Raw genomic sequence first — 24,132 nt, forward strand, 5'->3', positions numbered from 1 at the left:
TTATATTATATATTAGTTATATATTATATATCATTTATATTAGTTATATATTATATTATATATCATTTATATAAGTTATATATTATATTATATATCATTTATATTAGTTATATATTAAATTATATATCATTTATATTAGTTATATATTATATTATATATCATTTATATAAGTTATATATTATATTATATATCAATTATATTAATTATATATCATATATCATTTATATAAGTTATATATTATATTATATATCATTTATATAAGTTATATATTATATTATATATCATTTATATAAGTTATATATTATATTATATATCATTTATATAAGTTATATATTATATTATATATCATTTATATAAGTTATATATTATATTATATATCATTTATATAAGTTATATATTATATTATATATCATTTATATTAGTTATATATTATATATTAGTTATATATTATATTATATGTCATTTATATTAGTTAGTTACATCTTTTGATAATGCTTATTTGGAAGCCACAGTGAGGGTTGAAGATTATTGCGTTAGTCACATGGTCATAATCGTTCAGACAAAAGTTAAAACGTTGAGTTTGAGATTTTGAATCATGTGACTGGTAGAACTCGGAATACGGTGGCCCTGGGATACTTTTTTTCAGGTTACGCTGTCAAATATGATGTTTTTCCAGCCCCTTGTTACAATATTTTCCCCGCCTCACGGTGTTATTTATAATTTTATTTGATTATATACTTTACTGTATTTTGTTACTAATTTTTAATATATACTGTATAAAATTTTGTTTAGGCCCCCACCATACAGTGATTTCACCTGACGATCCCAATCCTGGAATGGATTAATGCCGTATCCTGAGGTTCTACTGTACTTCTGTGGGGATTGACTTGATTAAAAAATAAAATACAATCTAGTTATATAAAAAAAAAAAAAAAAAAAAAAAAAAACTCAAAGCATGGTCAAACAAACAAGTCAGTAACTATCCTTTAAAAAACAAAAACTTATTTATCAATTATTCTTTTCTATTTTTTAATTTCTATAAGTTTTTTTTTTTATTTAGATACTAGCGGGGAGGGGGGGCGTGCCCGGTCATAAAATATGCTTAAATATGATATTTTAATTGTTGCAGATTTCATATTTATTCTTACAGAGCCAATTTTCTATTGAATATTATATTGTACCTAATATTTAGTACTGATTTAAAAAGTTAAAACAAAAAAATTGACTTGGGTGACATCAGCTAAAATCAAGACCAAAACGTTACATTTAGCGTTCCAGCTACATTGCCTACTGTTTGAGCTATCGACAGATAGATAATAAAGATTTAAAATGAAATTACTTCAAGCTATGAATGAATTTGAGCATGCGCAAAAGTAATAGAAATATATTGGTAAGTTGAAACGAACGGTTTGCCTTCCAACTTGCTGACGTATTTCTTTGCACGTTATTTATCCATCCAAACAAAGATTTTATTCATTATAAACCATCCTTGGTGTATGATTACTATTGCCTGTTAGTTTCAGTGCTATATGGCCAGTAGTTTAAGAGTTTATCGGTTAAATATTTTCATACAGACATACATACATCTACTTGTTTCATTATATAGATAGCACATAGTTCTATTACTTATAGAAGTAAAAAAAAAAAAGAATTGACTAAAAATAGTTCTTTTTTTCACTTCCTCCCATCCTTTTCCTTTCATCCTTTCCCCTTTTTGGCACGTATGCACTAATCTTTTGTACAATAATACTTTTTGTCGATTATCTGGTCACGCGGTCAGGTAATCAGGATGAGTGACACAGAGCTCTTTAATTAAGTCTGGCTTCAGATTGTCTTGAGGCGTCTTGGATGATTCAAAGAGTCCTTCAAAGTAAAAACCATATGACAGGCCAGCTGAACTCCAAAGAGTTGCAGGAACTGGCCAACAACAAATCATACTGGAGGGACATCTTTGCCGTACAAACTAGGCTTACCTACCCCGCGTTGCCCGGGATGCAGTGAAATCATTTCAGTTTTTAAGTTTTATCTGTGTGTACAATTGTTAAAAACTTATACAGAAAAATAAATAAAATTTAAGTTGTAAGGGAGGCAACCCTTTAAATTCATCTTCATAAGCTCTGTTATCAATATCGAGCACTCTTCCTTATATATCACTATATATGCTATGAATATAGTATATATCACTATATATGCTATGAATATAGTATATATCACTATATATGCTATGAATATAGTATATATCACTATATATGCTATGAATATAGTATATATCACTATATATGCTATGAATATAGCAGCAAATTCAACTGTGGATTATTTAGACTATTTTCATCTAGAACAGTGGTCACCAAACTTTTTTTTTTTTGTACTGCGGCCCAGATAAATGAAAGAACGTTGAATGTAGGTTGCATAATCATTCTATTCAATACTTGCAAGTCAGAACGGAAGTTCTGTGAAAAAAAGCCGAAAAACTAAGTTTATTATCTCATATTAATCAGGTGTAGTGCGCGTACAATAAGCAAAAACAAAAACAACCAACGTGTTTATTTACTACAAAGTTATCAAAGAAAGCCACAACAGCAAAAATATAGTTGCATCAGACATAATATGCACACATTCGAATCTTACGAACTAAGCAGCAAAAAAAAAAAAGGTTAGTGAGATTTGTGAAACTTTTTTTAGTAGCCTTAATGAAGGGTGAAAAAAACAAAAAAAAACACGAAATCTGAAAAAGACATTGAATTAGAAACGTAATAAAAATCCTCTTGAAACACAGGAAAAGCAGAGGATTTAGGGATCACTGGTGAAGCTATGGCTCACCAAAAGTAGGGGAGAGCTGGGAGAAATGAAATGTCTAATTTAAAAAAAACAAAGCAAGCATAAAGATCTAGTATTCTAAACATAAAATTCAAATTGAAATTTTATTACAAAGTTGTGTTCCATACGTTTTATCTAGCAAGTTCAAGTACTGACGTTACGGGCCATAGTTTGGTGAACCTTGATCTAGAGTATTATTCACACAATGTTTTAGTCCAAGTAACCTTCAACCTTCTTCAAGTGTAGTTTGTTGAACTCCAGAATCTGCATGGAAATCTGTATTTGAATTCATCGGACTACTGTTCTTGGACCCGTAGTGCAGTGGTTAGAGTACTCAATTGTAAAAAGTGATATTCTCCTGAAAGTTGAAGGTTCAATCCTAAGTGTGGGCGACCGAAAAATACAGTTGCGAATTACTTAGGATCTGTATCCAGTCATGGCTGATGGAACAAGAGCATGCTACCCCCGTGAAGTAAATAAAGGGTTCTGCTCGAAATTCCGTCCAAATTCCAGAGTTCAGCAGAAACATTCCCGAGTTCGACAAGATACGCCTGAAGAAGGTCGAGAGTTACATCAACCAAAATGTTGTGAAAATCACACTCAAGATGAGAACAGTAGTCCAATGAATCTAAATAATATGAATAACTAATCCTCATCTCAAAAATTCAGAAACGTCAAATCTGCATGGAATTTCAAACAGTACTTTTTGTTTCATCCATGAGGGTTGCATGTTCTCTTTCCGTCAGCCATAACTGGGTAAAAGTCCTATGTGATCTGTAATCGTATTTTAGCATCACCCGCACTGAGGATTGTTCAACTATATATATATATATATATATATATATATAACTGTGCCTATCCAGTGTTGCCTGGGATGCAGTGAAGTTTTTTTTTTTTTGTTTTTAAGTTCTGTTTGTTTTTAAACTGAATACAAAAACAAATTAAATTAAATTTTCAAGAGAGACGAATCTTTATATTCTTTAATTAAAAATATGAGTTATTCTCTTTGCCAATTTGGATTTTACGGTCAGAATTCAAAAAACGTCTCCATATTACCAGGATGACATAATAGCAAAGTACATTATCCTGGTGCCAATAATATGGTAGAACAATTAAAAACAAAAATACATAAGTTATCACATATTATTCTTATACAAAATCATACAATAAATTGGAATAAGGATTCTAAACATTAGGTATAGTAGTATTCTATTTTAGTTTTAATCTTAATCTCAATCTTTATAAAAGTGATGCAAAACTGTTTGAAATATTAATTTTACCCGTCCTGATGTAACGTTTTCTGCGGACCACTTTGTAGCTTCTGTCGCAATGTAGACAAAGAATTTCAACTCGCTTTTTTCTTGTAACAACAACATTTTTTTCCTCATTGCTATGGTTGTGACATCACCCACATTATCGTCTTCTTGAGCGTTATTCATGCCGATCACGTTATCTCAAACATGCTCCACGTCTCTCACATGATCTTGAACATTATTCTCGTCTCTAACATGATCTCTTTTTTAAAATCATAAAGATGTACCAGTGACGTCATTGCGCAAGTGCGTATGCATGTAGATATTTGCACTTACCGAATCCCATGGTGCCTTTGCAAGATGTCAAAAATGCATGCTTAGTTTATTTGGTCTAAATAGATAGTACTAGCGCGAGAGGGGGCGCCTGACTTTGTCCTAATCATAAAATACGTTTAAATATGATATTTTATTTGTCCAGATTTAGTATATATTATTATAGAGTCGTGATTTCAAAAGTAAAAAAAAAAAAAAAAAGTATTTGGGTGCCATCAATTAGAATTGAAACCAAAACTGTAGCATTCAAAGCTGGTGACGTTACCACTGTACCAACGTGACACACATAGGAACTAATTAAAAATTTAAAATGAACTAAGGTGAATGGACAGAATGTATACCTTTTTTTTTTTTCAATTTTGACGCCTTAAAAACTATTTTAACCGACTAAAGACCAATAAAAGCATGGTCTGTAAAAAATCCAATCATTTAAGGCCCTAGCGCTGCAACTTTTAGTTTCGGAGGAGATAGAGTTTGAAAATATGGAGACAGACAGACATATAGCCTTTTATATATTAGATTTATCTTCCTCCGACAGCAGGAAGACATGGCACAAGGTCAGAAGTTGGGATTAAAAACTACCGCTCAAGAGGTAAAGCACTCTGACTTGCAAAAAAACGCCTGAATAGTTCTGTCAGCATTTTCCTGTAGGGGCGCCTGAAAGGATTAACAATTAATGAACCCTTTTTTTCAAAGGGTAAGAAGATAAAGCCTGGGAAGGTGGACCTCCTAGAACTGCACAGAACCAGCTTTCTCCGCAATCGACAGAGAAAATGTTATTACAAAAATGGTCTAGATGTTATTGATTTTGGTCGAGATAAAGAAAACAAAACAAGAATAATACCAAAATGCAGAAATATGTAATGTGAACAAACATGCTCAACTCCCTACTTAGGTAACTCCCTATAGATCTGGTCTTTATCACAATAGCCCATTATGTTTTGGTTTAAATATTCCTAGTTTGGAGAAAGCAATTTTTTTTTTTTTTTTTTCTAAATAGAGAAAGAACAAAACAAAACGACAGTAATCTATATACGTGGTGGTAGCGGTTAGAGTCCTGTTTTTTTTGGGGGGGGGGGTTTCGATTAATTATCAACAATGGTCAACTTCCCACCTAGATTGCTCCTTATAAATTTTGCCTTCATCATAGTAGCCTCTTATGCTTCGTTTGCAGTATGCCTTGTTTGGAGTGAGAAAAAGTTTATTATAAAAAAAAAAAAAAAACAAAAAACGGAGAAACGAAACATCAGTAATTTACATAAGTGGGAGTAACGGTTGGGGGCCTAGGTTCTTTCAGTTAATTATCCACAATGATACCCGGTAGATCTGGGCGTTTGAACGCTCGAGTTTGATTCATTAGAATTCACGGTAGATTTGACAGATCGCAGAATTAAACAAAGTATTTTTTTTTTTAATTTTTATGGCAAATGAAAAGTAACCTTTGTTGCGTGGGTGTGATGTGTGGGTGTGTTTTTTGTTGCAGAAGTGATTAACACATATGTGGTCAGCTTCCAATCAATAAGTCACAAAGGAGGTTATGATGACCTTCAAAATGATATTACTAAAAATCAAATTATCTATATATCTATCTACCTACCTACCTACCTACCTATCAGTTAAAAGGCGCTTCTGTCTGTGTGTGAGTTTGTTCCCTATGGACTCGGAGACAGCTGGGCTGACTTAACGCAAACATACTTTATCTGTTCTTACGTAGGTTTTGTATCGGAATGCGTCTGATAAGTATCGAAAATCAATGATCGAAAAAATCCGATTAAAGAAGGAAGTCTCATTTTGACCATAGTTAACACTTTTATACAACCTAACATCACAAGTGCATTTGAGAAGTTTTATCACCGCACAAGCAGAGAGGCCCAGCCTATAAAATCAACTGTAGATTCTTTTATAAGACAGGGATGCATTCAGAATGAATGTTTCTGTTTAGAGCACAACCGAACTCGACTTCTGTACATTTATTATTATTCATTTTATTTTTTTTATTATTCGCGTTCACCCCTAATAAGACATATCATCACTTGGACGTAAGCGGCTACTATTTGGGACCATTCCTAGGAAAGATTAACAAGATGTTGGTTTACATTACATTTAAACTTCTGCATGTAAGTACAGTCAGGGAAGCAGGTAGCAGGAAGGGAATTCCAAAGTCTGTTTCGTTTGATATTCATTCAAGTGATTATGTAAAAATAATTTCATCAAAACCAACAGTTGGTTCTTTGATACAACAGGGGCATGTTCAAATTGAATGTTTAGAGCACAATTGAACTATGATAGTTGACTTTTGCATTTTAAACTTTAATTCAAGCCATTATTTACAGATTTTATAAAATCAACAGTAGATTCTGTGCAGTGCAGTGCAGACTATAATATATTGTGGACTAAGTCACTGAGAAAGCATGTGAAACTTCCTCTCGGTACACTGCAGGAGTGGGATCTCTAATTAGAACAGGTAATCAGTTGTTTTAATTAAAAAATGGATGAGTTCACCAGTTTCGATACTAATAAAAACTAAAGGAGGACAGAACATTTGTTGATCCTCATTCAATCCTGGACAACGTTTGTCTTCCTGCTAATATATATATATATATATATATATATACTAGCAAAAGTACCCGTCGTTGACTGGGTTCAAAAACAGCCTACAGAAAATGGACTCTGATTTATGAAAGTATGATAGGTTATGAAAAGGAAGGGTTGTAAAGAGATAGCTTCGAATTTGGGGGTATCAAAACCAAAGCAAAATATGATGAAAGTAAAAATAAAATAGATAAACCCCATAATTTATTATACCATACCTGTTCACACTGAAACACTTATCACAATATTCTGTGGATCTATATTAAAAAACCTTGTTAAACTTTGTGACATATTTCCATTCTATGGAGGTCAGGTGCCAACGAACACCCCATAAATTTATTATACCATATTTCTTCAAGCTGAAACATAATTATCAAAGTATACTTACGCAGATAGATATGAAAAGTCTTTATTAAAGTTTGTGCCTATTTCCATTCTATGGAGGTCAGGCGCAAATACAGACCCCACAATTTTATTATACCATCCCTATTTAAGTTAAAACATACTTATCAAAGTATTCTTATGTACATCTATATCAAAAACACTTGTAAACGTTTTTTTTTAATTTTTAAATTTTTTATTTCCATACTTTGTGGACCAGGCGCGAACGCAGACCCCACAATTTTAATGAACCACCATTCTGCCAGATCAAACATACACATTCCTGTGTCTCGATACATCTTCTATCATTATATGTAATCAGTTTTTTAGAATAGTCAACCATATAGGAGCCTATTTGTGACCACATACACACACAGACATTCAGCTTTATATATGGATTACTGTACTTTGTGTCCTTATCTTTCCTATTATTATGTTACAAAGTCTTAAGCTTAGGAGGTCTTTAGAAGAAATTGAAATTCCACATCTAGGATTGAACCATCAACCTCCTGAAGAACTTAAAAATTAGGCGACACTCAAAATATTAGTGCCTCTTTATCGGTATTATTTGAGAAAATGATTTGAGCTTGCTCACAACCTGCCAAGTCAGCAGGTCATCCAATGAAACTTCCTGATATTTGCGTATTGTTTTTGAAAAAGGACATTTTATTAATAAACTATTAATTGTTCTTGAATAAATTATTATAATCACGGTTATTTTTTATTTATTTTTTTTTTTACGAATGAGTTACCACTTTTCAAGGTCAAAGGCCACTCGAGGATAAATATTAAAGAGATGCAATTTATTCGTTAGTTGAAATAAAAGAATGCTATGAGCAGATTGAAACTGATGAATGCAATGAAGAAAATTAAATGACTTACGAAGACGGACATTGGATTTGAAGACAACTATGTTATAGTCTGCAGGAAAATAGTTTTTGGTAATGTGTTCCACGGATGGGCAGTTCTGGGAAAGAAACTCTGCTTTGGCATACTATTATATAAAGAGCAGTTGTCTGTGTGTTTATATGTCCAGCTAAAAGATGAAAAAATACTACAAAACAAAGATCCACAAAGTTAGAATGTTATTGATTGTTATTGCCCTAGATGTATAATATCTAAATTTTAGAAAAATTTATACATTCTCTTGGGTCAACTGAGCTAGGTTTTGTCAGTGGAGGGTCGATTTTTATTTGTTATGTATTAATTTGGAAATAAAATGCTTACATTGCTAGAGAAATCTATTATACAAGCTGCCTTCATTAAGTTTCCAGATTATTTTCATATGGGCACTTTTATTGATAGTATACACATGAAAGTCTAGTCCCCTTCGAAGTAATCTCCTCTGGCTGCAATGCACTTGTTATACTGTTCCAACAACTTCTGACAGGCCCCATGGAAGTCCTCTTGTGTGAGCGTGCCGATGACCCTTATCGCAGCCTCTTTCATCTCCTCAATTATCTTATAACGATGGCCTCTAATGTTTTCCTTGAGCTTAGGAAATAACAAAAAAATCACAAGAAGCAAGGTCTGGACTGTGGGATCTGAATTGAGCAACTCCACCATCTCCCTGTTGTCATGACAACGACTTTCTTTCTGGTCTTCTCTGAGCACCCTTGTGACAAACTTTACGCAAATCTTCCGCATCTTCAGCACTTAGCAAATAATTGTGTGTACAGCTCCCACTTATTGTCTCTATAAACATATGACGATACTTATCCATGAAATTCTTTATTTGGCCAATCAATTCTGGTGTTCTGACTTCCTTACTCTTCCTACACTTCTCATCATCCCTCAAAATCACTGCCTTCCTTGAATCTCTTATGCCACTCAAAAACTGATGCTTGATTCATGCAAGATGGTCCAAAAGCAAGCTGAAGCATTCGATACGTTTCTGTGGTATTTTTTCCCCAAGTTTAAAACAGAATTTAATTGCATATCGTTCTTCTAAAATGTCCTTTAATTGCATATCGTTCTTCTAAAATGTCCTCACGTTCAGATTGCATTTTTAAAATTCACCAGCTGTGGCAATCTGGCTTTAATAGAGTGTATTCCAATTCCTGCTGTAGCTGTTCATTTGAACCTGAAATCGTAAAAATTGGTCAGTCATCTCATGAGTTGGATAGCAATAACACATTGAATTTTCAAGAGTCTGCAACAATTTTAAATTCCTGTACAAAAAAGTCTGGAAACTTATTTAATGCACCTTGTATAAATGATTTTGAATTGAAAGCCGTTTTTTGTTTCAGAAAAAAAAAAAATCTTGTTCCAAACAAAATGACAGTCATCAATCAGAAGCTTTGAATTGTAACAAGTTTTCCATTGGGTAGTCGATCTGTACAAGTGTTGGATTGTAAAAGTCTTCAGACAGAGAGCAAATTCCTTATGTTGGACACAAAAAAATCATGTGCTGGAATGCTGAGATTCAATATTTTTATGGAGCAATTCTGGTTTCTGATTGGTTGTTAGCAAAATGTGAATCCATTTGATTGGTCAATTCCTATCGCCAGTGTCTATAAGTAAAGCTTTTTTTTTTTTTTTTACATAGGCATCACCACTTATCAAGGCCCAAAGACCACTTGAGGATAAGGGTTAAAAAGTGTACAGTAGTAAAATTGGACAATATAGTAATCGTTAGGAATGGAAATTCGGTCAATTTGTTAACTCAAGTGGCACGGCGTATCAAGAACTTGTTTATGTTGGACTTGAAGACAACCAGCTGGAAAGTACGAAAATGGAAGACAGTTCCACAGGCGTGCAGTTCTAAGAAAGAAGCTTTGTTCATGGAATCTATGTTTAGGTTTAGGCACAGATAAAGAGTGGGGGGATTATTGATAGTGTTTTCAGTTAGACAAGTGTTTCTTGTGAAAGTTTGGCGAGGACGGTCCATAGATTGGAGCTCAGTCGAGCACTTGCCATGAAAATAACGATAAAGCAGAGACAGACTTGCAACATCTATTCTGTGAGAAAGAGATGTTGCAAGTTACAACTTTATTTAACAATACCTTCCCATTATATCAAAAACATTGCAACGAAAGAGAATTGCGTGTTTGTATGGATGTCCTGCTTGAAAGGAATGGGCTGGGCGAAGGAGAAAGAGAGGATAAGGGAGAGGGAGGGATAAAACAGGAGAGGAGGAAGATCAGAAGAGATAGAGAGGTAAAAGCTTTCTTTTATAGAAATACGAGCAGGCTGCCCGCTAATGCCCAGTCGTAAAATACGTATAAATATTATATTTTAATTAATACAGAAACTGAGACATGTGCATGCGGGTATTATGGTTTTTTTTTTTTTTTTTTTTTTGTTTTTTAGACCGTTCACTTTTTATAAGTAAAAAAAAGAAAGAAAAAGAAAAAAGAACTCGAGCTGAGATCGAAAACAAAACCTAGAAATAGTGAGTCAAGTACAATAACTATTAGCTTTTTTTTTTTTTTACAAAGGAGTCACCACTTATCAAGGCCCTGACGCCATTCGAGGATAAGGGTTAATGAATGTACAGTAGTCAATGGGAAAATGTAGTAATCGTTAGTAGTGGAAAATTGGTAAATTGGATTACTTAAGGGGGATGATTCATCAGGAACTAGTTCATGTTGAACTTAAAGACGACCATATTGTAGTCAGTTGGAAAGCTGGAAAACAGAACAGAGTTCCACAGGCGTGCAGTTTTAAGAAAGAATCTTTGTTCGTGGAATCTACATTTAAAAACTGTTTTCAAACCTACTTATTCTTAACATAAGTAATCTGTCATGTGAACTAGTCATACATGCACATTTGTGAAACCGTTGACAAACAGATAAAAATCCGATGACTCCCATGTACAAATTTTTCAATTTTGACACCTTAGCAACCCTTTTTTTTCTGGGTGAAAAGGGATTAAAACGTTTTCCACGTGTCTCAATGTTCATTAACACCGAATTTAAAGTCTGTAGATACAAAATTCGTTGAGTATATAGGTTGAGAAGTGTCCTCACACACACATTATCACTTTTATAGATATATGGATGTTACATTTTTACCCTGGACAACACCAGGTAGCCCTGCTAGTTAATGATAAAAGAAATACTAAAAGATGAGAAATTCAAAAGCAGACCTCGCATTTTCCAGTCCAATACTCTAACAACAGAGATTGCAGCTTGTTATCATAATAACTCAAGTCAAAAAAAAGTATGGGGAAAATAAAGAAATCCAATCATCCAATATTATTTATTGTATTTTTCTATTGCAGCCAAGTCTTCATATTTCGCCTGACAAATATGATCTCTACATGAGAAACGAAGAATTTCGCTTGGAGCCAAAAACTAACATTTCTTTGCTCCCTCCTACACTCAAGCTCGGAAAGCATCACTAATAGTTTCTTTCTCCTGATTTGGTTGTTTTTGGCAAATCAATTTTTTTTTTGGGGGGGGGGGGCTTATTTAATATCGCAAAAAAAAAAAAGTATCTATTGGAAACGATTTATTATAACAGTCAATTCAACATAATATTCCTTAATTCTTTAGACGAAAATTGATTATTCAAATTATTTGGATTCTTTAAACATCTATCCTCATCTTGAGTGTTATTTTTACAACGTTTCGATTGATATAACTTTCTTCAAGCGTATCTTGTAAAATTCTAGAATCTGATCAGAATTTCAAACAAAACTCTTTTTTTAAATCCATTTGGGGTAGCATGCTCTCATCCAATATTTCTTTGCTTGCAGATTATCCATGATCGCTCTCAAACCGATATGAGTAAAAAATATATCTGTTGCACTTTATATCGATTAAATTCCCCAAATGATTAAAATACGAAAGACTAGAAAAAAAAATTCTCTAATGCCGTACATATCATTCTCGCACCCTCTCTTTCTCTCCTTGACCCTTGACGCATTCTCTTTGTCCATCCACTCTCTCTTTCTCTGGTTTGATTTCGATATATTCTCTGTTTCTAATTATCTATCCATTCTCCTTCTCTTTCATATATATATTTCTTTATCTATTCTTGTTTCTCTCTCTCTCTCTCTCTCTCTCTCTCTCATACATATATATATATATATATATATATATATATATATATATATATATAAAACTCGGGAATCTTTTTGTCGAACTCGGGAATCTTTTTGTCGAACTCGGGAATCTTTTTGTCGAACTCGGGAATCTTTTTGTCAAACTCGGGAATCTTTTTGTCGAACTCGGGAATCTTTTTGTCGAACTCAAGAATCTTTTTGTCGAACTCAAGAATCTTTCTGTCGACCTCGAGAAGCTGCTCAGAATTTCAAACAGAACTCCACAGGATAGCATGCTCTTGTCCGTCAGCCATGACAGGGTAGAAGTCCTAAGTAATTAACAATTGTATTTTGAGTGTCACCTGAACTGAGGATTTGAACTTTCTTACAACTGAATTTTAACCAAGTACTCTATCCACTGTGCAATAGGTTTATGCAAATTTGACAGATACACGTGAGAAGGTCGGAGGTTAAATCGACTGATCTGTTGTGAAAATAACACTGAAAGTAAGAAAAGTAAAACAAATACTCAATGCTTCAAAGAATGGAACATCTGTCTTCAGGTACATTATTTGGATTCTTCAAAATACTGTTCTCATCTTGGTTGTTACCTCTGATACTAAAAATATAAATTCCATTTAGACTTGCACACAGTTCTACACAGTCATGGCTGACAGAATGAGAACATGCTACCCTCATGAATTAAATAAAGGGTTTTGTTTGAAATTCCGTGCCGATTCCCAAGCACAGCAAAATACACTTGAAGAAAGTCAAAGGTTACATCGACCAAATTAACAACTTTCAAGATGAGAACAGTAGTCTGAAGAATCCAAATAATACAAATAATCAATCCTCATCTCAAAAATTCAGAAACGTAATGAGAATAGCAGCCCAAAATCATTTGGAAATATTCCTGTACAAAATGGTGGAACGAAGATGAGGAAAACAGTCTAAATTACGTAAACAATGTAGAAACGATTTTTTTTTTTATGCTGAGAATGATTTCGGTTCGAATGTGGTCAGCCTGTCATCAGAATTCTAGTGCAGAAATTCAGCCAATCAGGAGTCAGAATTCAACGTGCATCATCCGCTCAGATTAATTGAGCTTCCTGTTGTTTGACTTTTGAGTTACTCGACTGAGGGGAAAGGCCTCTTGCCGGCATTCAATAATTTAATGTTAGGTTTTTCAAATTAATTTAATACTGACAAATCCCTCTTCCATATTTAGCAATCCATGATTTCGCTCTGCAAAGAAATAAAGAATCGACCGTAAAAATGCCTGATCGGACTGCAAAATTAATTGGCTGATTTTGGTGGAACTAAGAATGGGAACTGAGTTGAAGAAATTTTTTAAAGAACTCTGTGTGTGTGTGTGTGTGTGTGTGTGTGTTTATGTGTGTGTTTATGTGTGTGTTTATGCATGTGTATGCATGCGTATATATGAGGATCATTCCAAAAGTAAGGCTTCCTATTTTTTTTTTAACTCAAAAATGAAAACATTCAAGAACTATGAAGATGGGAGTGGTACCATTAAAACGAGCGACCTAATGTGCTCCAGAATTTATTTTTCTACATAGTCACCACCATTCTCAGTGCCAGTGATGGAGGAAGGAGCTATGCATGGCTAATTTTGGCGAAACTAAGAATGGGAAATCAGTTGAAGGAATTTTTTCAAGAAATTCTGTGTATGTGTGTGTGTGTGTGTTTATGTATGCATGCGTATGTATATGAAGGTTGTTCCAAAAGTAAGGCTTCCTATCTTTTTAACTCCAAAACTAAAATGTGCAAGAGCTACAAAGACGGAAGTGATACCATTAAAACGAGCGACCTTTTGTGGTCCAGAATTTATTTTTCTACATAGTCACCATCATTCTCAATGCACTTTTGCTGGTGATGGGTGAAGGGGGGTGCTATGGATGGGCGTCCAAAAAGTTTGATTCCTCAGCTTAAAATGCTATGTGGGCCTGATTTTTGAAATTCCAACACAATGACATTATATGTTAGATTAAGGCCTTGTGTAATTATAAACGTTTTATTTTCAGAAATAAATGCGTGTAGGAGCATCATTAGATTATTGTTGCTCTTCTAGACATTTTCTTGTTTATGAGGGCAACCGGTGCTTCTGGCTTCTTGGTTTTGCTCAAGATTAACTAGGTCTCCAAATTACACAATTCTCCCCACGGTAGTCTGTTAGAAACTCTTTTCAAATCAATTATATTGCATGGCATTTCGTTTAGTTGTTGCTCCGATATCTGAGGGCAAAATGTCTTCCTTGAGAAAGTAAGTCTTCCTCTCCTCTCTTAGGAAACGTATCCCAGCATGCATCGCTCTTTTACGTCATGCAAGAACCTTCTGTCTGACATTTTCCTTGCATTTGATTTCTTTATTTTCATGAAGTATACATCTATCTATTATTATACTAAATGTGAATCAATCAACGTTTGTTTTCCTAACATAAGACACACGCCAAAGTATACTTTATCTTTGACAAATGAGTTGTGGTTGATAAAAAAAAACTTAATATTAACGCTGAGTTTCTAAATAATAATTTTACTCTTTAGAAAACCATTCTTAATATGGCGAGGCTTTTGAAACTAAATGTGAGTTCAGCAACGTTTTAATATAAAGAATGAGTTTCTAAATAATGATGTAATTATTTAGAAAACCGTTCTTAATATGGGAAGGTTTTTAAACTAAATGTGCGTTCAACAACGTTTTAATATAAAGAATGAGTTTCTAAATAATAATGTTATTATTTAGAAAACCGTTCTTAATATGGGAAGGTTTTTAAACTAAATGTGCGTTCAACAACGTTTTAATATAAAGAACGAGTTTCTAAATAATAATGTTATTATTTAAGAAACCATGCTTAATATGGGGAGGGTTTTTTTTTTTTTTAAACTAAATGTGAGTTCAGGCCATGAAAGTTCAGTCATGATAACAATGTAATCCCCCTTTCATCCATTCAGAATTAAAAAAAAAAAAAAAGAAGAAATATTACTTTTGGAACGGCCGTCGTATATAGCTTTATATGGAGATAGATATGGTTGCAAGCCACAAGTCAGCTTCAATCCAAGGCCATGGACTTTAGCCATGGATTTTCCCTTCTCTAGTTTCTAATTTGAAAATCTTCTTACAATTTGATACTCATGTGCGTATTTTTATCCACCATTTTTTTTCTGCCTTTATTGGGTAAACACCTCCCCTTCCCCCACCAATGTCTAAAGTATAAATAATGAATGTGGGAGTTTCATAATTAACTCTGCCCCTTCCCCACACCCATCTTGATTTTCGTCTACATCTCTTTTACCTTCCATAAGTCGGTGTCGGGGAGGGGGAGTCATTGGGTCATCAAACGGCACTTTTGTCTGGCGCTAGGCCATCTTACTTCATTCCCACAACACCTTACTCTTGACCCACTTTGCTCTCTCCTATTAATCAGCACATTTGCCTTATTTTTTTTTTTGTTCTTTATCTTTTTCTTCTTTTTTTTCTTTTCCTTTCCTTTTCTTTTTCTTCTGTTACTTTTCTTTTTCTTCTTTCTCCTTTTCTTTTTCTTCTGTTGCTTTTTCTTTTCCTTTTCTTCTTCTTCTTCTTCTTCTTCTCCTCTTTCTTCTTCTTCTTCTCCTCTTTCTTCTTCTTCTTCTTCTTCTTCTTCTTCTTCTTCTTCTTCTTCTTCTTCTTCTTCTTCTTCTTCTTCTCCACCACCACCACCAATGCCGCCGCCGCCGGAAATAAAGATGACCACGAATTAAATTTCTGTTTTGTATAAGTCAACACTTAAACCAGTTTCCATTATTTTCTTTTCATCTCGCAGAAAAAAAAAACGCTAACGTCTCTGACATTTTTTTTTTTTTTTTTTTTTTTTTTTGAGCTTGTTCACTGTCGGTCTGATGTATGGTCCTGTGCAGTTCTATGGAGTCCATCTTCTTCAGGTTTTGCCTTCTCACCTTTTGAGAGGGGGTTTACCGATAAATCCTCGAGGTACATCTCCCGGGAGATGCCAATGGGGCTATGCAGGTATTTTTGTGGGTCAGAGTACTTCTCTTCTAGGATGCTAGTTTCAAATTTCACTTTCCGACCTTGTGTCACATCTTCTGCTTCTTGCAAAAAAAACCAAAAAAACTTCTCACTTTTTCCAGGTGTATGACAAACTCTCTTCACTTGAAACTTTCTGTTTTTCTCCATTCTCTGTGTGTGCACGACGCGCTCACTCTGTCAGCACATATCTTGCTATTTATTTCTTGCTCTGCTTGGATCTCTCTCCCTCTCTCTCTCTCTCTCTCTCTCTATATATATATATATATATATATATATATATATATATTTATTTATTTCTATATCTCCCTTCCTCTATATCTCTCTCTCTTTCACTTTTTCTCTCTTTCACTTTTTCTCTCTTTCTTTGTCTTTATCTTTCTATACGCCGCTCTCTCTCTCTCTCTCTCTCTCTCTCTCTCTCTCTCTCTATGCCTCTCTATTTATATACATCTCTCTCTAGTTATACGCCTTTCTTTCTTTATATGCCTCTCTCTTCCTATACGTCTCTTTTTCTTTATACGTCTCTTTTTCTTTATACTTCTCTTTCTCTTTATACTTCTCTTTCTTTCTCCCTCTCTTTCCATGCATCTCCTCGTCCTTGTGGTAAGTGTAGCTAAGTGGTTAACAACACAGACTATGAACCCGGGTGTGCTAGGTTCGAATCCAGTTCATTCCACAGAAACACCACACCTGACTTTGTGTCGAACCTCCTAGAGAGACAGTATATATATATATATCTTTTTATATCTTTCTCTTTTTGCGTTTTCACTTCTCTATTTCTCTCGTTTTTCTCCCTTTCTCTCACTTGCTTTTTCTCGATCTCTCTTCTACACTTCATCATTCTCTCTTACTCTTCATCACTCTCTCTTATTCTCCATCACTCTTATATACTCTTCATCACTCTTTCTTTTTGTTCCCTTCTTCCCTCTTGTTCTCTTTCCTCTCATTCCATTTCTTCCCTTTCTTCCTCTTTCTTCCCTGTATTTTCTATATTACTTCTTTCTCTTCCGTTTTCTAATTCCTAAAATCCTTGCTTAAGCTCCCAACATCTCAGACCAATTATGACGTTGTTCATGACAATCCTCTAATGAGGTCAATCTCTTTCCTTTAAACTTTTTTCATGAAAAGAGGAAAGAAAAAATAAAATTGTCATTTTTTTTTTTTACTTCAGTTTGCTAAAAATGATGACCAAAATAAAAAAATGCAATATCACAAGGAGAGTGTATACCATTCTATTATGTCCAACAATACCACATTTAACTAAACTAGTCAACTTCCTAATCTTATATATAAAAATAAACAAATGTTGCCTATATATATATATATATATATATATATATATAGGCAACATGTGTTAATTTTTAGAGTTTTCATATGTATATGGACTTGGCTCAGATGGTAATGATAAGGCTGGAGAGTTATATCTCCATATATATATATATATATATATATTATGCGTTTTGTGTTCTAGCTTGTTTTTGAAATCACTACACATATTGGGTACAATATAATAATGATTAAAGAATTGGCTCAATAATAATAACGACAATGATAAATACGAAATCTGCATAAATTAACATATATTATGCATATTTTACGACCAGGTAATTCTGGGCAGTCTGCATATATATATATATATATATATATATATATATAATTTGTTTTGGAAAAAGAAATCCAGCAAAGTGCTCAATTATCAGGAAAATCTGAAAATAAGAGCCTATTTATATTTTGTTTACAGAAAGTTTTTAGATGAGAAAAGTCATTGGTACCGTCAGTTTCAAACCCGATAATTAGGACCGTTTTAGATACCCATATCAAGCTCTCTTCATGAGATGAGTATTGGCTGAAGAGAGCTTGATATGGGTATCTAAAACGGTCCTAATTATTGGGTGTGAAACCGATGGTACTAATGACTCGTCTCATCTAAAAATTCTGTAAACTATATATATATATATATATATATATATATATATATATATATATATATATAGGCAACATTTGTTAATTTTTAGTTTTGATATGTATATAGACTTGGCTCAGATCGTAATGAATAAGGCTGGAGCTACATGCTTAGGTTTTGAGTCTAGCTGATGACATTCAAATCATTTTTTTTTTTTTTTTACTTTTGAAATCGCTGCTGTAGATTAGGTACAATATGATAATTAATAAAGTATTAGCTCTATAATAGTACATACGAAATCTGGGTACACTTCTCTTACCGTGCTGAAATCATAACGTTATTATTTAGAAAGCCATTCTTAACATGGGGAGCGAAAGGTTGTTTTCTAACTATTTTTTTTAAATTCACTTGACAATTTAATAAAATAAAATAAAAAAGATATTGTAAAATTTGAATTTAACTTGAAAATACTATTTTGACAAATAGCGTGGTAACAAAAGTGCATTAGCACCGAAATCTGCATAAATGAGAATATCAGGTTGAAACATATTTTGTAACTGGGCAACGCTGGGTAGCCTTGTAGTGTTCATCTAAAATCATCAACTTTTCATATATTAGCGTCTTATGATCTAAAGAGGAAGAAAAAACTCATTATTAAATTTTTTATTAAGGGTTTCTTTAAAATTCATTTTGGGTTGATTTGTCGTTTGATGTAGAGCTACCGAACTTGCCATGATAACCTCCACCATGGAAACAGGGAAGTCTATATGGGTTACATCACTCACACATGAATGGAAATGGGCCTCCATGAGGATCACTTATAGTGGGGGAATCCTAATTAGTGTTCATATATTTGTGTCAATAAAAATTCCACTACGATTACCGCAAAACCTATGTAATATGTGCATATATTTTTGCAAACGTAAAAATACTATAGATTTTAGTTTTACTGGTAGTTTAAAATAAATAAATAGTTATCATTTAATCCTTAATACAAACCGTTCAAAATTAATTTTTAAATAAAAACAAACAAGCAATTGTTTTTGGCATTGGGAAATAGACATATATTTTTACAATAGCGATTCCGATACCCCAAAAAGTTCCGATTTTTTTGCACTCCAATTCCAATTAGTCATAGCAACACTGATGTACATACTAGTGTTGGCACGATTAATCGGTGTCAGGAATTGGTATCGGAATCGGAAAAATGTTAGCCTATTTTCCGATTCCTTAAATTATCTTTTTTATTTGATTTTGGTTTTAGAAACATCTTCCACTGCTTGTAGCAATAATAAAATAATTATTCCGATTCCGATAACGATTCTCATACCATCAAAGTTCCGATTTTTCCGATTCCAGATTCCGATTAATCGGCTCAACACTAATATATATATATATATATATATATATATATATATATATATATATATGGCTGATTAGAAAGGGTGCGGTGGAAACTAGAAAGCTGATTGGCTAACTAAAAACTCAATAGAATGTGCGTATATAAAAACGCGAGGCTACCACAACTCACATAAGCCTGATGAATCCTAATAAATATTTATTGATTTAAACTTCCAGTAAGACTAAAATCTATAGATCATCCCCTCACAAGAATGTGTTTTTACGTTTGAGAAAATATAAGCACATTTAATGTGTGGTTTTACAGTGATCCGGGGAAAAATAACACTTTTATTGTTAAATATTTAGAGATTTACGTATATAGATTTGGAATCGGAATTGGGAAAAATATTGGAATCGTCCCATCATTAGTATACATATATTTATGTGTGTGTATATATATATTATTGGTAGTATTGTTTAGTTATTTAAACAAAAATAAAAAACACAATGTGTCTATCAAAGAGTGCTCAATGTTTAGACAGAGCAATATGAATATGTTGAATATGAAAACTAGTGGCTACACATATGCAAATATGTTTCAGTGACCACCCTGCTAGGGAAAATCACATCATCAGGCCAAGAATATCTCCGAAAGTATCAGTCAAAAACATTACCTTTTTATATTAAAGCCAATCCATAGGATTATATCATTGGCAATTATCGTTTTTATTTAATTTTGGTTTAAGAAACATCTTTCACTGCTTGTAGTAATAATAAAATAATAAATATTTATTGATTTAGATTTTCAGTGAGACTAAAATCTCTAGATCATCCCCTTACAAGTATGTTTTTACATCTGAGAAAATATACGCACATTTAAGATGTGTTTTTACAGTAATCGGAACAAAATAAGACTTTTATTGTTAAATATACAGACATTTATAAAGAATTGGGAGTTTACTATGGAATCGGTAATTGTATCGGAATCGGGAAAAATATTGGAATTGTCCCACCACTAATACATAAATTTACTTTAAGGTTATCCTAAAGTAAAATTTATCTTGTGTATGCAGTTGTTTGTTATTTCACTTTTGCAATTTAATAAATTTTAAAATTTAGAATAGGTAGTTTCTAAATCAAATATTATCTGTATGAATCGTTTTTTTTTTAATATAAATATGTCAATTATTTAAAAACGAAATTCAATACAAAACAAAAAGATAAGGTTATCATTGTTTTTTGTTGTTTTTTTTAACTTTATAAATGCTGCGCTTTGCCGTTTGGTATTTAATCTTCTGATATTTAGTTTCACACGTGATTATTTCTTCTTTCAGTGCATTATCAATTCACTTCTTATTTATTTTATTTATTTATTTTTTTTTTCGATTTATGTAGCCCCTCTCCCCATCTGCAGACTGATTTTCTCCGTCGCGTCGTTGTTGAAAGATTTTAAGTTCAATTAAAGAGAAATGAAAATGGTCGTTTCTTTCTTGCGTTTCTCTTGGATATCTTTGTAATCTTGCGTTTCACGAACAACCGAGCCGGATGCCGCCATGATTGGCTGGAAATGAGTGTTTTAATGACGGGGAAATAGTCCAATTAAAAAGTTTTTTGTGCAAGACTGAATTAAAATACTACGAATAAACTAAACATTTCCTGCAGTATTGTTTCACGTTGACTATCTTTTTTGAAACGAGCGGTGCCAATATGAATGTCGAGAAGGGCCTATTCATAAAAAAAATTTAAATATGTTTTTCTTCCGTTTAAAAAATTTTTTTTTTTTTTTTTTTTTTTTTCATACCAAAGCTTGAGAGTCTAGTCTATCCTACTAGTTCATCCACTGCTGGATTTAGAAAAATGTATAGTTAAGTATGTGTTGCATAATCTTCAACAGCCGGATGAGAAGTCCTTGTGACAATCGTCTGATTTTAAACTAAACATTTCCTGCGTATTGTTTCATGTTGAGCATCTTTCTTGAAGCGAGCAGTGCCAATATGGATATAAAGATGGGCCTATTTATAAAAGAAAGAAAATTTAAATATTTTTTACTTCTATTTAAAAAAAAAAAAAAAAAAACTTTTTTTTTTCATGCGTTATGAGTTTTACTTTCTATTTTTTTTTTTTTGTTAACTATGTTTGCTTTTTTATTATTAAATTATTTTATTTGGAATATTATTTTGAAAATTAAATTTGATTAAGGTGTTTGCTTGGTTATTAAATTATTAATGAAAACAAACTGTTATTAAGCTGTCACTAGTTTTTTTAAGATCATGTGTTAATTTAGTTATCTAGTTTTTTTTTTTTTTTTTTTTTTTTTTTTTTTTTTTTTTGTGGAAATCGCTCCTGACAAGTCATGAAGCCACTTAATGTAAGGAGCTAAAAAAAAATTTTTTTTTTTTTTTTTCAAAATAATCAGCGACAAGTCTTGATAGATTACGACCTGGGAAACTGCAATTCTTCCCCCTTTGACAGAAACCTCACTCATGGAGCATTAGGACTAAAAAGATGAAATACGGCTGTTGTTTCACGAGTTTCAACTAACTATTCCTCTGGCTTTCGTCAAGTGGTTAACTGTGATGGGATAGGAATGCCGAGTCTTAAGTGTATCCTCAATAATTACTGCCTTCCATAGTTGTTGTCGGCTCACCACGTTTTGGCCATGTATCCTCCGGTCATCTTTAGATAGGATTGAAGCTGCTATCTTCAGACAATGCTCTCCTGGAACCAGCATTCAACATCTCTATCCACTGCGCCCTTCGGGGCCTATGGCTTAGTGGATAGAGATGTTGAATCTCTACGGTTCCAGGTGAGCATTATCTGAAGATAGCGGTTTCAATCCTACCCAAAGCTGGCCGGAAGATTAGTTGGCCAAAACGTTTGTGAGACGACAACAACTATGGAAGGCAGTAATTACTGAAGATACAGTTAAAAGATGCAACATTCCCATCCTATCACGGTTAACCATCTGATAAAGGCCAAAAAATAGTTGGCTGAAATAGCGTGAAACAACAACTATAAAGATGAGGATAACAGTCCGCAAATAAATATACAAATTACTCATTTCACAGGATTCCAATAATTAAATAATATGAAATAAGGCAGCAAGAGTTACGAAGCTGGCGGAAGTAAAGCCGAGGTCCACTTTCAACTCCCATTTTTGAAAATTTTGTGTCTTTTAATACAGGAGTATTTGCTAAAAATGTTGAAAGCCAGTTTAAATGATTTTCTCTTCGACAGCCCATTTGGCATAATGTCTTACACGAACCAGGGATTGGAACTCAGTCGAGCACTTTCTGTTGTAACAGGGATGGAGTAGAGAGAGACTAACAATGTCTGTTCTGTGAAAAAGGTGCTGCGAGGAACAAAAGATAATCCCCGCTTCCCTCGATCAATTCTGAATTAATTTTGAACTTTGTCTAGGCAACAAAGAGTGCTCTATATCAAGATATTTTTTAGTCACTACCTACCAAGGCCAAAAGTCACTCGAGGATAAGGGTTGATGAGATTGTCGGGTAATGAACAATACTATGAAAGGATTGGAAATGATGGCGAAAAATTGATTTCTCGAGAGGAAAGTTTGACAAGTATTTGTTGTAGTCTGTAGAAAAGCAATCCTGTGAAAGTGTGTTCCACAGATGGTAGGTCCTTGGAAAGAAACCTTGCTCATGAAAATTCTTATGGTTTTAGGTTCACAGAGAAAGAAAGAGTTTTTTTTTTTTCTTTTTTTTTTTTTGCAATGATATTAGGAAATAGATTTCTTGATGTGAATGTTTTACAGAAGTGAACCAGAGATTAGGGAGCGATCGAGTATCTATCATGAAAACAGCAATTCTTTCCTCTTTGTCAGATACATTGCTCATGGAATGTGAAAACTAAAGGACAAAATAAAGGAAATAGACGCTTTAGATTTCATCTTCATTGCTATTCTCAAATTATCACATGATTTTGATTGACCAATCACAGCATCTGTTTGACTGTTTAAAATGGTTATAACTTTTGATTGTGATTATTTTTTAAAACATTTTAAGTGTAAAAATTGCGACATTTTCCGATTGAATACTGTACACTAATTGACCCTTATCCTCGAGTGTCTTCCGGGCCTTGATAAGTGGTGACTCCTTTGATTTCTTTTAATATTTATTATGTTTAATGTTTGTTTGTTTTTTTCTTTCAGGTAAGTAATCTTCATTGGATGTTACAATTTTCATTTGCAACTTGGATCATTTGGTGAGATGCACGTTTTAATATTCTTCTGTTATGGGGGGGGGGAACTGATGCAAAACTGCAGTTTATGAAAAAAAAAAAACTAGCAACTAACCAGGATAAAAACTAACGAGGATGCTAATTTCTGTAAACTACATAGAATACAAAATAAAATAAAAGAAATAATAAAAGTAAAAATAATGTTGTAATTTTGGTACTTACGCAAGAATACGAACATTATTATTTATTCTTAACATGAAAAAGTAGCAGCTGTTTTT

At 33.1% G+C, this 24,132-nt stretch overlaps 1 protein-coding gene and 1 long non-coding RNA gene across 25 annotated transcripts in view; both read left to right on the forward strand.

The window, feature by feature from the left end:
* The window catches only part of LOC145263091 (uncharacterized), a 112,155-nt gene extending 88,165 nt beyond the window's left edge, over positions 1–23,990 (forward strand). Inside the window, exon 2 of the long non-coding RNA XR_013864476.1 lies at positions 23,826–23,990. This is a non-coding gene — a long non-coding RNA (uncharacterized LOC145263091). The remainder of the gene's footprint in view (positions 1–23,825) is intronic.
* LOC145263089 (peripheral plasma membrane protein CASK-like) overlaps positions 1–24,132 on the forward strand; it is a 1,377,184-nt gene that overhangs the window by 686,938 nt on the left and 666,114 nt on the right. The gene's annotated exons all lie outside the window — the stretch shown is intronic.

Source organism: Euprymna scolopes, chromosome 38 (assembly GCF_053919585.1).
Source record: "Euprymna scolopes isolate OS-2025 chromosome 38, ASM5391958v1, whole genome shotgun sequence".
Taxonomy (NCBI): domain Eukaryota; kingdom Metazoa; phylum Mollusca; class Cephalopoda; order Sepiida; family Sepiolidae; genus Euprymna; species Euprymna scolopes.